We start from the raw sequence: 15,440 nt of genomic DNA on the forward strand, positions 1-15,440 counted from the left end.
TTTAAGAAGAAGTTAAAATAACAAGTAAAGTAAAACAAGACAAATTAAATGTTCTGGTTTTTTTGCTACCTCTGTAGTTAAATTCTATAGTGAATTAGGGCAAGGAGAACTTTGAAAATAGTACACAACTAAAATATCACTCAAGGGGACAAAAAAATGAAAGGAAAAAGTTATTTTAATGAGATTCTTACTTCAGCCAGACACAAACATCTTAGAAAGATTTGTATTATGGCTGGGTGTGGTGGCTCACGCCTGTAATCCCAGGAGGAGGACGAAGCAGGCGGATTACGAGGTCAGGAGATCAAGACCATCCTGGCTAACATGGTGAAACCCCATCTCTACTAAAAATACAAAAAATTAGCTGGGCGTGGTGGCGGGCGCCTGTAGTCCCAGCTACTCGGGAGGCTGAGGCAGGAGAATGGGGTGAACCCAGGAGGCAGAGCTTGCAGTGAGCCGAGATCGTGCCACTGCACTCCAGTCTGGGTGACAGAGTGAGACTCTGTCTCAAAAAAAAAAAAAAAAAAAAAAGAAAGATTTGTATTATTATAATCCCTCACTAAGATAAATTCATGTATATAATAAACATGAAGCATTAAAAGAATTATAGGTGAACTTTTTACTCCTTAAGGATAATTTCTCTCATTCATAACACTGACTTTCTCCCCTCAAAGGTGATTTTTCTTCTGATCTATTTTTCCTAACAATTCTCTTTAGTTGTTCTAAGTCTATGGCATTCTACATAACTACGTTCAATATTTAGAGAACATGACAGACCAGACTGCTGCAAAACGTTATTAGTTAATGTGTTCCTAAGGTCAGCCAAAATTCTTGCTACATTTCTTACTATATCCTTCAAATAAATAGTTTTTCCAAAGATTAGATCAAATACCAAAATTTATTTTTATACAACTTATAAAGTATTTTAAAGCAGACTCCCCAAAGTCATGTAAAATATCAAAATACTATAGCAGCAACAGCCTGAGCCTTAATTAAACTTTAAAAACCATTTTAGACTGGGCGCAATGGTGCACACCTGTAGTCTGACTCAGCTACTTGGCTAAGGCAGGAAGATCACCTGAATCCAGAAGTTTGAGGTTGTGGCTGTAAACTGTGATCACACTACTGCACACCAGCCTGGGTGACACGGCGAGACAGTTTCTTAAAACAAAATTTTAAAAGATTCTAAAAATTTCTCTCTAGTTAATATTAACTTTAAAAATTTAAAAAAAAAATCACGAAATATACTATAAGACCTTTTTTGAGAGTTTAAAAGATTACTTTTTCCAACTCCTTTCATATTGGTAAAGAGTTAAAAGTATTAACCAAAGTACCAAATAAATATCAGATAAAACTTCACTTCATGATTTTCATTAAGTACTAAAAGAGTCATTGTAAAAATGGTAAATCTGATGTTATGTTCATCTAAACAACTTCGGCCAAAGTGCAAATTTTCCACACTTTAAGGAAACTGTCTCTTGAATTTGAAAAAAATTGGGTGTAACATCTTGGCCCATCTCATTCCTCTCTCCTCTTCCCAAAGAGAATGGTTAGTTCTAGTATTTCTAGCCCAATGGTTCTCGTGTAGTTCCCAGATAAGAGCATCAACATGACCTGGGAACTTGCTAGATATGCATATTCCTGGGCCCCATCCAAGACATACTGAATGGGAAACCATGAGGGGTGGGACCAGCAGCTGTGTTTTGCAGGCCCTCCAGGTGATTCCAAGGTATACTAAAGTGAGAGAAGTGCTTTTCTAGTCTAGAAATTGCCAGCCATCTATAAGCCCCAAGGAGCTAGCTCCCTACTTCTCAGAAACCGTGCTGAGCAAAGGTTTATAAACACCTACCCCAGACTGCACAGCTCTTAAGGTGGACCTGCTACATTCCTCTAGAACAGTTTTTCCTGACCCCTTAACTCTTAGCTGGGAGAACCCCCGGTCAACTGTCTCCACAGATGCCTCTGTTTATCTATTAAAGTACTTAGCTCCTTGCAAATATCTACATTTCCTGCTCCTTATTCACTACTATATCCATAAAGCCTCACACACTGCCTGGTCCATGTTTCCTGAGTTAAACCTTGCCTTCTCACTGCTGTTAAACAAGCACATCACCTCTAAAGTCAAAATCCAAAGAGTCCTTCAGGCCTATTTCTGAGTGGGAGGGAGGATTATCAGAATATTAGCCTTTGGTTGGATGTGGTGGCTCATGCCTATAATCCCAGCCTTCAGCAGGCTGAGGCAGGAGGATAATTTGAGCCCAGTCAGGGCAACATTATTGAGACCCTGTCTCTTAAAAAAAGAAAGAAAAAAGAACACTCACATTTCATTCCAAAAGAAAAGGAGAAAATCATCCAGATTTTAATCTCATAAAGATATCAGTGGAACAGAATTAGAAGTTATCAAACTTGTTATGAGAAAATAAAAATGTCTGAATCTCCAAACATTGATACATTTAGATTTAGTGAAGCAAGGCTGGTAAAAGTGGGTAAACATGCAGAAGAGGTAGGGGAATGTAGGGCCCACACAACAGAAGTAAAACATCTAGAAGCAGACGGTTAGTAAGCACACTAGCAAACTAAGGAGCAATAGGATGTAGTCTAACAGAAAGACAAACCAGGGTTATAGCTCTGCCCTTACAAGCCGTGTGACCTTGTGCCTATTACTGAACTCCTCTGATCCTATTCCAAGAAATCTATAACAAAGGGTTAATGCTTTTAAACTGGGTGGAGCCCACCACAGCTCAAGGAGGCCTGCCTGCCTCTGTAGACTCTACCTCTGGGGGCAGGGCATAGCTGAAAAAAAGGCAGCAGAAACTTCTGCAGACTTAAACATCCCTGTCTGACAGCTTTGAAGAGAGTAGTGGTTCTCCCAGCACAGAGTTTGAGATCTGAGAACAAACAGACTGCCTCCTCAAGTGGGTCCCTGACCCCTGAGTAGCCTAACTGGGAGGCACCTCCCAGTAGGGGCCAACTGACACCTCATACGGCCAGGTGCCCCTCTGAGATGAAGCTTCCAGAGGAAGGATCAGGCAGCAACATCTGTCATTCTGCAATATTTGCTGTTCTAGGGCCTCTGATGGTGATACCAAGGCAAACAGGTCTGGAGTGGACCACCAGCAAACTCCAACAGACCCGCAGCTCAGGGTCCTGACTGTTAGAAGGAAAACTAACAGAAAGGACATCCACACCAAAGCCCCATCTGTACATCACCATCATCAAAGACCAAAGGTAGATAAAACAACAAAGATGAGAAAAAACCAGAGCAGAAAAGCTGAAAATTCTAAAAATCAGAGCAGCTCTTCTCCTCCAAAGGAACGCAGCTCCTCGCCAGCAACAGAACAAAGCTGGATGGAGAATGACTTTGACGAGTTGAGAGTAGAAGGCTTCAGACTATCAGTAACAATGAACTTCTCCAAGCTAAAGGAGGATGTTCGAACCCATCGCAAAGAAGCTAAAAACCTTGAAAAAAGATTAGACGAATGGCTAACTAGAATAAACAGCGTAGAGAAGACCTTAAATGACTTGATGGAGCTGAAAACCATGGCACGAGAACTACCTGACACATGCACAAGCTTCAGTAGCCATTTCGATCAAGTGGAAGAAATGGTGTCAGTGATTAAAGATCAAATGAATGAAATGAAGTGAGAAGAGAACTTTAGAGAAAAAAGAGTAAAAAGAAATGAACAAAGCCTCCAAGAAATATGGGACTATGTGAAAAGACCAAATCTATGTCTGATTGGTATACCTGAAAGTGACGGGGAGAATGCAACCAAGTTGGAAAACACTCTTCAGGATATTATCCAGGAGAACTTCCCCAACCTAGCAAGGCAGCCAACATTCAAATTCAGGAAATACAGAGAATGTCACAAAGATATTTCCTCGAGAAGAGCCAACTCCAAGAAACATAATTGTCAGATTCACCAAAGTTGAAATGAAGGAAAAAAATGTTAAGGGCAGCCAGAGAAAAAGGTCGGGTTACCCACAAAGGGAAGCCCATCAGACTAACAGCAGATATCTTGGCAAAAACTCTACAAGCCAGAAGAGAGTGGGCCACCAATATTCAACATTCTTAGAGAAAGGAATCTTCAACCCAGAATTTCATATCCAGCCAAACTAAGCTTCATAAGTGAAGAAGAAATAAAATCCTTTACAGACAAGCAAATGCTGACAGATTTTGTCACCACCAGGCTTGCCTTACAAGAGCTCCTGAAGGAAGCACTAAACATGAACAGGAACAACCAGGAACAACCACTGCAAATGCATGCCAAATTGTAAAGACCATCGATGCTAGGAAGAAACTGCATCAACTCATGGGCAAAATAACCAGCTAACATCATAATGACAGGATCAAATTCACATATAATAATATCAACCTTAAATGTAAATGGGCTAAATGCTCCAATTAAAAGATACAGACTGGCAAATTGGATAAAGAGTCAAGACCCATCAGTGTGCTGTATTCAGGAGACCCATCCCACATGCAAAGACAAACATAGGCTCAAAATAAAGGGATGGAGGAAGATCTACCAAGCAAATGGAAAACAAAAAAAGGCAGAGGTTGCAATCCTAGTCTCTGATAAAACAGACTTTAAACCAACGAAGATCAAAAGAGAAAAAGAAAGCTATTACATAATGGTAAAGGGATCAATTCAACAAGAAGAGCTAACTATCCTAAATATACATGCACCCAACACAGGAGCACCCAGATTCATAAAGCAAGTCCTTAGAGACCCACAAAGAGACTTAGACTCTTACACCATAATAATGGGAGACTTTAACACCCCACTGTCAACACTAGACAGATCAATGAGACAGAAGGTTAACAAGGATATCCAGGACTTGAACTCAGCTCTGCACCAAGAGGACCTAATAGACATCTACAGAACTCTCCACCCCAAATCAACAGAATATACATTCTTCTCAGCACCACATTGCACTTATTCCAAAATTGACCACATAGTTGGAAGTAAAGCACTCCTCAGCAAATGTAAAGGAACAGAAATTATAACAAACTGTCTTTCAGACCACAGAGCAATCAAACTAGAACTCAAGATTAAGAAACTCACTCAAAACTCAACTACATGGAAACTGAACAACGCGCTCCTGAATGACTACTGGGTATGTAATGAAATGAAGGCAGAAATAAAGATGTTCTTTGAAACCAATGAGATCAAAGACACAACAGCAGAATATCTGGGACACATTTAAAGCAGTGTGTAGAGGGAAATTTATAGCACTAAATGCCCACAAGAGAAAGCAGGAAAGATCTAAAATTGACACCCTAACATCACAATTAAAAGAACTAGAGAAACAGCCGGGCGCGGTGGCTCAAGCCTGTAATCCCAGCACTTTGGGAGGCCGAGACGGGTGGATCACAAGGTCAGGAGAGTGAGACCATCCTGGCTAACACGGTGAAACCCCGTCTCTACTAAAAAATACAAAAAACTAGCCAGGCGAGGTGGCAGGCGTCTGTAGTCCCAGCTACTCGGGAGGCTGAGGCAGGAGAATGGCGTGAACCCGGGAGGTGGAGCTTGCAGTGAGCTGAGATCCGGCCACTGCACTCTAGCCTGGGCGACAGAGCAAGACTCCATCTAAAAAAAAAAAAAAAAAAAAAAAAAAAAAAGAACTAGAGAAGCAAGAGCAAACATATTCAAAAGCTAGCAGAAGGCAAGAAACTAAGATCAGAGCAGAACTGAAGGAGATAGAGACACAAAAAAGCCTTCAAAAAAATCAATGAATCCAGTAGCTGGTTTTTTGAAAAGATCAACAGAATTGATAGGCCACTAGCAAGACTAATAAAGAAGAAAAGAGAGAAGAATCAAATCAACACAATAAAAAATGATAAAGGGGATATCACCACCAATCCCACAGAAATACAAACTACCATCAGAGAATACTATAAACACCTCTATGCAAATAAACTAGAAAATCTAGAAGAAATGGATAAATTCCTGGACACATACACCCTCCCAAGACTAAACCAGGAAGAAGTCAAATCCCTGAATAGACCAGTAACAGGCTCTGAAATTGAGGCAATAATTAATAGCCTACAAACAAAAAAAAGTCCAGGACCAGACGGATTCACAGCTGAATTCTACCAGAGGTACAAAGAGGAGCTGGTACCATTCCTTCTGAAACTATTCCAATCAACAGAAAAAGAGGGAATCCTCCCTAACTCATTTTACGAGGCCAGCATCATCCTGATACCAAAGCCTGGCAGAGACACAACAAAAAAAGAGAATTTTAGACCAATATCCCTGATGAACATCAATGAAAACCTCCTCAATAAAATACTGGCAAACCGAATCCAGCAGCACATCAAAAAGCTTATCCACCATGATCAAGTTGGCTTCATCCCTTGGATGCAAGGCTGGTTCAACATATGCAAATCAATAAACATAATCTATCATATAAACAGAACCAAAGACAAAAATCACATGATTATCTCAATAGATGCAGAAAAGGCCTTTAACAAAATTCAACAGCCCTTCATGCTAAAAACTCTCAATAAACTAGGTATTGATGGAATGTATCTCAAAATAATAAGAGCTATTTATGACAAACCCACAGCCAATGTCATACTGAATGGGCAAAAACTGGAAGCATTCCCTTTGAAAACTGGCACAAGACAGTGATGCCCTCTTTCACCACTCCTATTCAACACAGTGTTGGAAGTTCTGGCCAGGGCAATCAGGCAGGAGAAAGAAATAAAGGGTATTCAGTTAGGAAAAGAGGAAGTTAAATTGTCTCTGTTTGCAGACGACATGATTGTATATCCAGAAAACCCCATCGTCTCAGCCCAAAATCTCCTTAAGCTGATAAGCAACTTTAGCAAAGTCTCAGGATACAACATCAATGTGCAAAAATCAGAAGCCTTCTTATACACCAATAACAGACAAACAGAGAGCCAAATCATGAGTGAACTCCCATTCACAATTCCTTCAAAGAGAATAAAATACCTAGAAATCCAACTTACAAGGGACATGAAGGACCTCTTCAAGGAGAACTACACACCACTGCTCAACGAAATAAAAGAGGACACAAACAAATGGAAGAACATTCCATGCTCATGGATAGGAAGTATCAATATTGTGAAAATGGCCATACTGCCCAAGGTAATTTATAGATTCAGTGCCGTCCCCATCAAGCTATCAATGACTTTCTTCACAGAATTGGAAAAAACTAAAGTTCATATGGAACCAAAAAAGAGCCCACATTGCCAAGACAACCCTAAGCCAAAAGAACAAAGCTGGAGGCATCACGCTACCTGACTTCAAACTATACTACAAGGCTACAGTAACCAAAACAGCATGGTACTGGTACCAAAACAGAGATATAGACCAAAGGAACAGAAAAGAGCCCTCAGAAATAATACCATACATCTACAACCATCTGATCTTTGACAAATCTGACAAAAACAAGCAATGGGGAAAGGATTCCCTATTTAATAAATAGTGCTGGGAAAACTGGCTAGCCACATGTAGAAAGCTGAAACTGGATCCCTTCCTTACACCTTATACAAAAATTAATTCAAGATGGATTAAAGACTTAAATGTTAGACCTAAAACAATAAGAAACCCTAGAAGAAAACCTAGGCAATACCATTCAGGACACAGGCATGGGCAAGGACTTCATGACTAAAACACCCAATTAAACTAAAGAGCTTCTGCACAGCAAAAGAAACTACCATTGGAGTGAACAGGCAACCTACAGAATGGGAGAAAATTTTTACAATCTACCCATCTAACAAAGGGCTAATATCCAAAATCTACAAAGAACTCAAATAAACTTACAAGAAAAAATCAAACAGCCCCATCAAAAAGTGGGCAAAGGATATGAACAGACACCTCTCAAAACATTGATCAGCCAAAAGACACATGAAAAAATGCTCATCATCACTGACCATCAGAGAAATGCACATCAAAACCACAATGAGATACCATCTCACACCAGTTAGAATGGCGATTATAAAAAAGTCAGGAAACAACAGATGCTGGAGAGCATGTGGAGAAATAGGAACACTTTTACACTGTTGGCAGGACTGTAAACTACTTCAACTATTGTGGAAGACAGTGTGGCGATTTCTCAAGGATGTAGAACTAGAAATACCATCTGACCCAGCAATCCATTACCGGGTATATACCCAAAGGATTATAAATCATACTGCTATAAAGACACATGCACACATATGTTTATTGTGGCACTATTCACAATAGCAAAGACTTGGAACCAACCCAAATGTTCATCAATGACAGACTGGATTAAGAAAATGCGGCACATATACTCCATGGAATACTATGCAGCCACAAAAAAGGATGAGCTAATGTCCTTTGTAGGGACATGGATGAAGCTGGAAACCATCATTCTCAGCAAACTATCGCAAGGACAGAAAACCAAACACCGCATGTTCTCACTCATAGGTGGGAACTAAACAGTGAGAACACTTGGACACAGGAAGGGGAACATCACACACTGGGGCCTGTTGTGGGGTGGGGGAGCGGGGGAGGGATAGCATTAGGAGATATACCTAATGTAAATGACAAGTTAATGGGTGCAGCACACCAACATGGCACATGTACACATATGTAACAAATCTGCACATTGTGCACATATACCCTAGAACTTAAAGTATAATTTAAAATATTAATTAATTTTTTTTAAAAAGTATCAAGAGGCCGGGGTGGTGATTCATGCCTGTAATCCTAGCACTTTGGGAAGCAGGAGGATCACTTGAGCCCAGTGGTTTGAGACCAGCCTGGGAAACATAGGCTGACCCCATCTCTACAGAAAATTTTTAAAAATTAGCCAGGTATAGTGGTGAATGTCTATGGTCCCAGCTACTCAGGAGGCTGAGGCAGGAAGATCACTTGGCCCTGGGAGGTCAAGGCTGCAGTGAGCCCTGACAGTGCCACTGCACTCCAGCCTGGGCAACAGAATGAGACTCTGTCTCAAAAAAATAAATTAAATAAATAAATAAATAAGTATCAAGGGATGCTGTAGGACCAGAAATAAGAATACTTAAAGTTTTAAAAGGAACTGAGAGACAACTAGCATTCCCTAACTACATTGGGAGGAAGAAGGGAAGACCAATAGAGGTATGAACATTAAATTCTTGTCCACCATAGCAAGAAAATACTATCTAACATTATTACCCAACATTGACAAATCAAGATGTGGACAGTCTCTGAACATGGCCACATAAATTCCTTCCCTCCCTGTATGTGCAACATGTTCCTCATATCAAGAGATGGTCTTATTTCCCATCCCTTAAATCTGAACTGCCGTTAGCAACTCACTTGATAAATAGAATATACTAGAATTACCTATGTAGTGAGTCTTCTGAAGCCACATCCTAAGAAGCTTTGCAGCTTCCTCCTGGGTCTCTTGGAACAATCACTCTTGAAATGTTCTTCAGAACACAATTACGAGGCTGTGAGAAACCCAAGCTACATGGAAGGACCACATATAGATACTTTCCCACTGAACTCCTACCAATGAGCCTTTAGATAATTCCAGCCTCAGCTGCCATTTAACAGCACCCACATGAGACATCAAGCAAGACTGCCCAACTGGCTTGCTTTCTCCTTTCATTTTTTAAAAATATAATTAAGAACTCATGAGTCAATGGATTTCAATCAACCACAGTCATTATTCTAATTGATGATCAAAATGTCACATTTTAAGCCGAGAAGAGCCTTCATATTGGATCTTGTGTCCTTTCGACACAGTCCCATTAGTCTTTGATAGGTTCCTTGCTTTCTGACCCAAGATTGCCACTTCAATGTGTAAAATGAAAATTTAAATTTTCGTTTTGATAACATTTTTATAATATACATGTTATATATTTATATGAGAAATGCTGTTTTTGATATACACATATACACGTATGCATATAGGAAAAAAGTACATTCCTCAATGTAACTGATAAGTAAGTAAATAATATAATAGTTATATAGGTTGAGAGACTGGGGCATCATTTTTCTTTTTGCTTGTCAATGTTTCCTAATCCTCAAATAAAAACGAATTACCTAAAATAACTTTTTTTAATGCACTCTGCTAAAACATTATTTATCTCAGCTTTTTATTTACAATATTGCTTTTAGGGAATATTGCCTCCAATATTGCTTTTGGAAACCACTGATTTCCAAATGCATTCTTTTATGGTTCTCTTTCTACCTTCTGAGTTCTCCTTTGCCTGATCATCCTTCTTCTGGTCCCTGACCCTGACTGCACTGTCCTTTACACAAACCTTCATTTCTAATGGCATTTGGGCCACTTTCTCCTGGGATAGCCATGCATCTCCAAAAACCTCTTAACATCTCAAAGTATCTCTCCAAACTGCTTCTCCCATTTCCTTCCATGGTGTCATCTTCCTCTAGTGCTCCGGATCATTTTGGTCTCTTCTTTCCCTTCCTTCCCTTCCTTCCCTGAAATCCAAATTAGATACTGTGCTCTACTCACTGCAAAGTGACTCAGATTTGTTTCCTCCTCATTAATACAATCACCGCTATAACCATCAAAATTAGCTTCTTTGTAATCTGTCACCTATATTACTTCAATCACCTCTCCCCCAATCAGATTTTTTCTGCATATCACCATCAGCTTTATCTTTCTAACATGCCAATTGTATCAAGTTATTTTCTGGCTAAATATCCTACAACTATTCCATGAAAAGCAAAAATGCAAGGCTGGTGAGTTAGAATTTTCACTCCACCTATCGGCTGGCCCTATCTTACTCATCCAAATGTAAAACCATCAGTCATGTCTATGCAAATCCCATACCCTGACAGCCTAAGTCCTCAAGATCACCCATGAAGATCTGACATCTCAGTGACTTTCCTCAAAATGTCTTCTGACCTAGGAAGCCTTCCCTACTTTTTTTCCAACCTAAATATGCATATTTTTAAGGCTGAGTTTAAATCCCATCTATCTCAAAAGCTCTCTTAGAAAATTCAAAAAGGCATAAATATATATATGAACATTTATGCAAAACTTATATAAACTGCAAGAATATACATCAAGTACTACCAGTAGTTATCTCTGGAGAATCAGACCTAGAAAACATTCTACTTACTAAACCCTATATTTCTATAAACTCATTTTTTTTAATAAACATCTCTATTCAGAACAAAAAATTAACAGAAATTAACACAATGATCTTTCCATTCCTTAAATTACTACAGTATTACTGATTGATCCCTGGATGACATTTTAATTTTTATATAGTACCTCATATTTAAATCTTACATCCCTAATTGAAACCACTGGTTCTATCCTATCGTTATCCCCTATCCCCCACCCTCCTTAGCTGAAAACCTCTGTAATACCTGGTTGATCCTGCCAGTAGGAAAAAAAGAAAAGTAAAAAAATCCTAAAAAAAAAAACCTCTGTGAGTCACACTGAGGTGTAGAACTATGCTTCAGTAATCTTGCATCTATATTTTCTGGTCCTGTACACCATCAATATATCAGTGACTCTGGGCCCATTTAATCCAATACACCCATGACAGATAGCATCATAGGTGACACATAAGTCCATCAGCATAGGTGGCCATTAGATAAGATTCAGGTTATGCGTAATTCCTCATTACTTTATCCTTTTCTCTCCTAGTCAAGAAAACCTACTAAAATACAAATGAGATAGATGCTATTAAAGGGATAGGATTAAGTCTTTCTATAATATTTTTAAATAATTACAAATTCTGATACTTTATTGTTGGTAAATTAGGGCAAAACTCACAACTGATTTATGGTTAGTGTGGTGTCTCCACTCTGTCACCTACCTTTAAGGAGATTTGCATAGAGTAAAATCCACATTTGCCATGTCCTCTGCATGACTGTGAGGGGAAACAAAACAGGATTTGTCTGATCCCTTCCGCAGCTTAAAAGAAAATTCTCCTTTTAGCAAGTGATTATGGAAGTCCGGATTTTCTTACTATGGGAAATTTTTCTACCAGCTAAGAGTGGCTAAGACCAGAGGTTTAAAAGGTAAGGGGGAAAGAGAACTAAGTTATGCACCTACTACTGCTAATATGGCACTAAATACTGACTGTTCTACCACCAAAGGCCTGGACAGAAATGGGCACCCTTTCCCTACTATACTACACTACACTGCACTGTACTACACTACAACTATATGTTGGTAGGAAATAAGTTCTGGGCACCCCAAGTTGGAATCCTGTGTAAAAATGTGACTGTGTTCTATAGTGGCAATGATGGGGCATTTTTTAACAGGTAATAGACTGACCCAGAGTCTCAAGCACAATTGAAATGGGCTTGAGACTCTGGGGCAGTCTATTACCTATTAATGGAAACCGTTTCAGGGTACAATCAACCTAGAATTGAGGTTTGGAAACAAAATCTATTACTATGTTTAATAACTATTTGCCTAATTGTAATCATTCAAGGTTTTTGATGATTTGCTTATAAGACAGAGATGAAGGTTTGAGCTAACACACAGGATTGAACTGCCAAATCAGACTCATGTGAAACAGTCTTCCTACCTAGCATTAAGCTCTACTAAATGTTACAAAGATAAAGAGCATCAAACAATTCAAATGAAGCAGAGAGAGGTCTGGGACATCAAGGGCCACTGGCAACCCAGGTCTTTCTTTCCTTGCTGTGTGCCTACATGACCTTCTCCAAGGAGCTGTGCCTTATAGATCCTGGGCTCTTTACTATAGGTAATCCTTACCCAGGGACACCCTGCTAAGGGCATTTCAGAGTTAATGTTTCTTCTTCCTAACAAACATCAGTACTCTATTTATCCTAAGTCCTGTTGACAAGGAGATTAGACTGGGCCACATGCCTTCTTTTTCTCCCCTCCTGTCCCCTAAGGAAGTGAATGGACTGGCAGGCCAGCTGCTTTCACCCCTTCCTCTTAGGGTTACTTAAGAACTTGGTGACATAACTTAGCTTATTGTTCATTCCCCCATTGTCTAGTTCTCTTGCATTAGAACTAAATCAAATCATTTCAACAAAACAGTTGCATCACAAAATCTCAGAATTAGAATAAAACCTTAAAGATTATTTAGTGCAAGCTCCTACCTAAAGTTTCTGCTGATTGTACCTACTTTTGTATCTATCTGATTAAAGCTATCTTACAGTAGAATAGCCACTTTAAAAGGCCTTTCCATTGTGATAATCTTCCAATTACTGAGGATGTCTTTCTTCCATAAAAGAGAAGTCTCCCCTACCTCTCTTTACCACCCAATTGGTCCTAGTCTCAACATCAGAATCAATCCAGAGTAAGTCTACTCCCCTTTCCACTGAGTAGTCCTTTCACATTTCCAGGGACATTTCAAGGCCATCATGTCCTTCTAGTTCTGAGTTTTTCTAGGCTGACATCTCTAGGTCCTTCAATTGTTTGTTATAATACAATAGCTACCTAATCTAGTATCTCCTCTCTACAGTTAACTAGCAGCTCTGTTCCAGATAAATGCAAGTTTAGGGACTTCAGATGATGACGGTCTTGGATATGGTCTGACCGGGCAAACTATGTGTGAATTGGATACCATGCCTCCCCTAATAGAATCTAAATTTGAAAAAGCTTTCTGTTTTAGCAGATGTGACATACTATTGGCATAACTGAGATACAGTCATCTACCACCTACAGGTCATTCTGTATCCTTAAGCATTGTTGAACCTAAATGCAAAACTTAACATTTATCACTGTTAAGTTCCACCCATTTGTTTCAGTTTATAGTTCCAGGATGAAGGCTTTCTAAAAGTGTAATACATTGTCCAATACGTCATCAGTTCTCCTTCCTAACTGTGTTTCAGTTATCTGATAAGCTTGCTTTAACTTTTTTATTATGGTAAAATATATATGACATAAAATGTACCCTTTTGACAATTTTTAAGTGTACAATTCAGTGGCATTAAGTACATTCATTTTGTTATACAACCATCACCACCATCCATCTCCAGAACTTCCCATATTCCCAAATGGAAACTCTGTACCATTAAACAATAATTCCCCATTATCCCTTCTGCCCAGCCAGGATCACGCCACTGCACTCCAGCCTGGTGACAGAGCGAGACTCCATCTCAAAAGAAAGAAAATTAATAATAATAATACAATGGGCTTGGAAATGGATGCATATTGAATGATTTTCACGTTTAAATGTTTTCCAAATATATTCTAACTCATTATCTAAAGGCATGGTTTAACTGGAGATAGAAGGTGATTCACAAGGAACACACAAAAAAACGAAGGCTATCAAAGTAATCAGAAAGGCAGTACAAAGGATGGCAGTTTGTCCTTAAAAATTGGGGATTAAAGCCTAAATGTGTTCATTTCTCTTAGAATAAGAGATCAGCTTGTCATGTTTTCCTTGATAATTAGTATCCTGCTCCGGGGTGAAAGATGAGTATCAGGAAAAAATGCTGTAGGATTTGTACCTCTCTATATAGACAGAAGAGGATTCATTAAGTTCTAAATTACTCTGCCAGAGAATTTTAAAACTTCAGTAAATATAGCAGGAAGATACAAAAATAGCAATCAAGACATTACATAACCTATAATACCTTAAATTCCAAAGAATCTTACTTTTCAACTATTTCTTCAGTAGGGATACATTTTAAACCTACAGGGAACTTGCTTCTATTTGTCACTTTAAGTTTTACTTTGTTCTAATAACAAAATCATTTAAGAAAAAAAGCTTACTGCAAATAGCTTAAATGGTTACATAAGTATTAAGTCAAAGTGCTTTCCAAATGCAAGCTCTCATTATTACATAAGTGATAAGAATTTCATGACCATTTACCCCCCCCAAAATTATTATTATTTTTGTTAGCTTTACTTAGAATAACAAAATGCACAAAATGACCTGGGAATTCACTGCATAGAGAAAAACCTTCTTATAGTCAGTGAGTAACTACTGTAAGATTGGTAATAACATAGATCCATAGCATCTGTTAAGATTTGTCATTTCATCTAACTTCTCCTATTTTGTTTCCCTATGAATAGATTCACTTTAAAAGATAAATTTTATACTATAACAATAGAAGACAGACATATAAAAAAGCAACCATCTTTAGGGAAAAAAAATTGCAGTTGCAATATATACCTTGAGTTCATTGGTATATTTATGTTGAAAACCAAATGATTCTAGAGAAACCTAACAAACATACAAGGAATATAAAGTTGCTAGTTTACAAATGTATACGTAGAAATTTTAGATACATAATATGCTTTACTGCCTGAGATCTTTTGGAAGAATCCTCTATTAACCTTGGTCTTTGAATTCTGATAAAGTCTGAGCAAGATTTCTCCACTGCTCCAAACTACTTAAATGTAATTATGGATGTATATGTAATTGCACATGGAATTAAACAGAAAAGAAATATTTTCACTGGCTCATACCCTTTGCTGTTAAATCATAAATGCATCTATAAATACAGACAAATATCTATAGCTACACAGTCCTGAAGGTTTTAAAT

The 15,440-nt window shown here is 38.6% G+C and overlaps 1 protein-coding gene across 5 annotated transcripts in view; it reads right to left on the bottom strand.

Moving 5' to 3' along the window:
* TLCD4 (TLC domain containing 4) overlaps nucleotides 1-15,440 on the bottom strand; it is a 79,498-nt gene that overhangs the window by 24,606 nt on the left and 39,452 nt on the right. The window lies entirely within an intron of this gene.

The sequence above is a fragment of the Chlorocebus sabaeus genome, chromosome 20 (assembly GCF_047675955.1).
Source record: "Chlorocebus sabaeus isolate Y175 chromosome 20, mChlSab1.0.hap1, whole genome shotgun sequence".
Classification (NCBI taxonomy): Eukaryota; Metazoa; Chordata; class Mammalia; order Primates; family Cercopithecidae; genus Chlorocebus; species Chlorocebus sabaeus.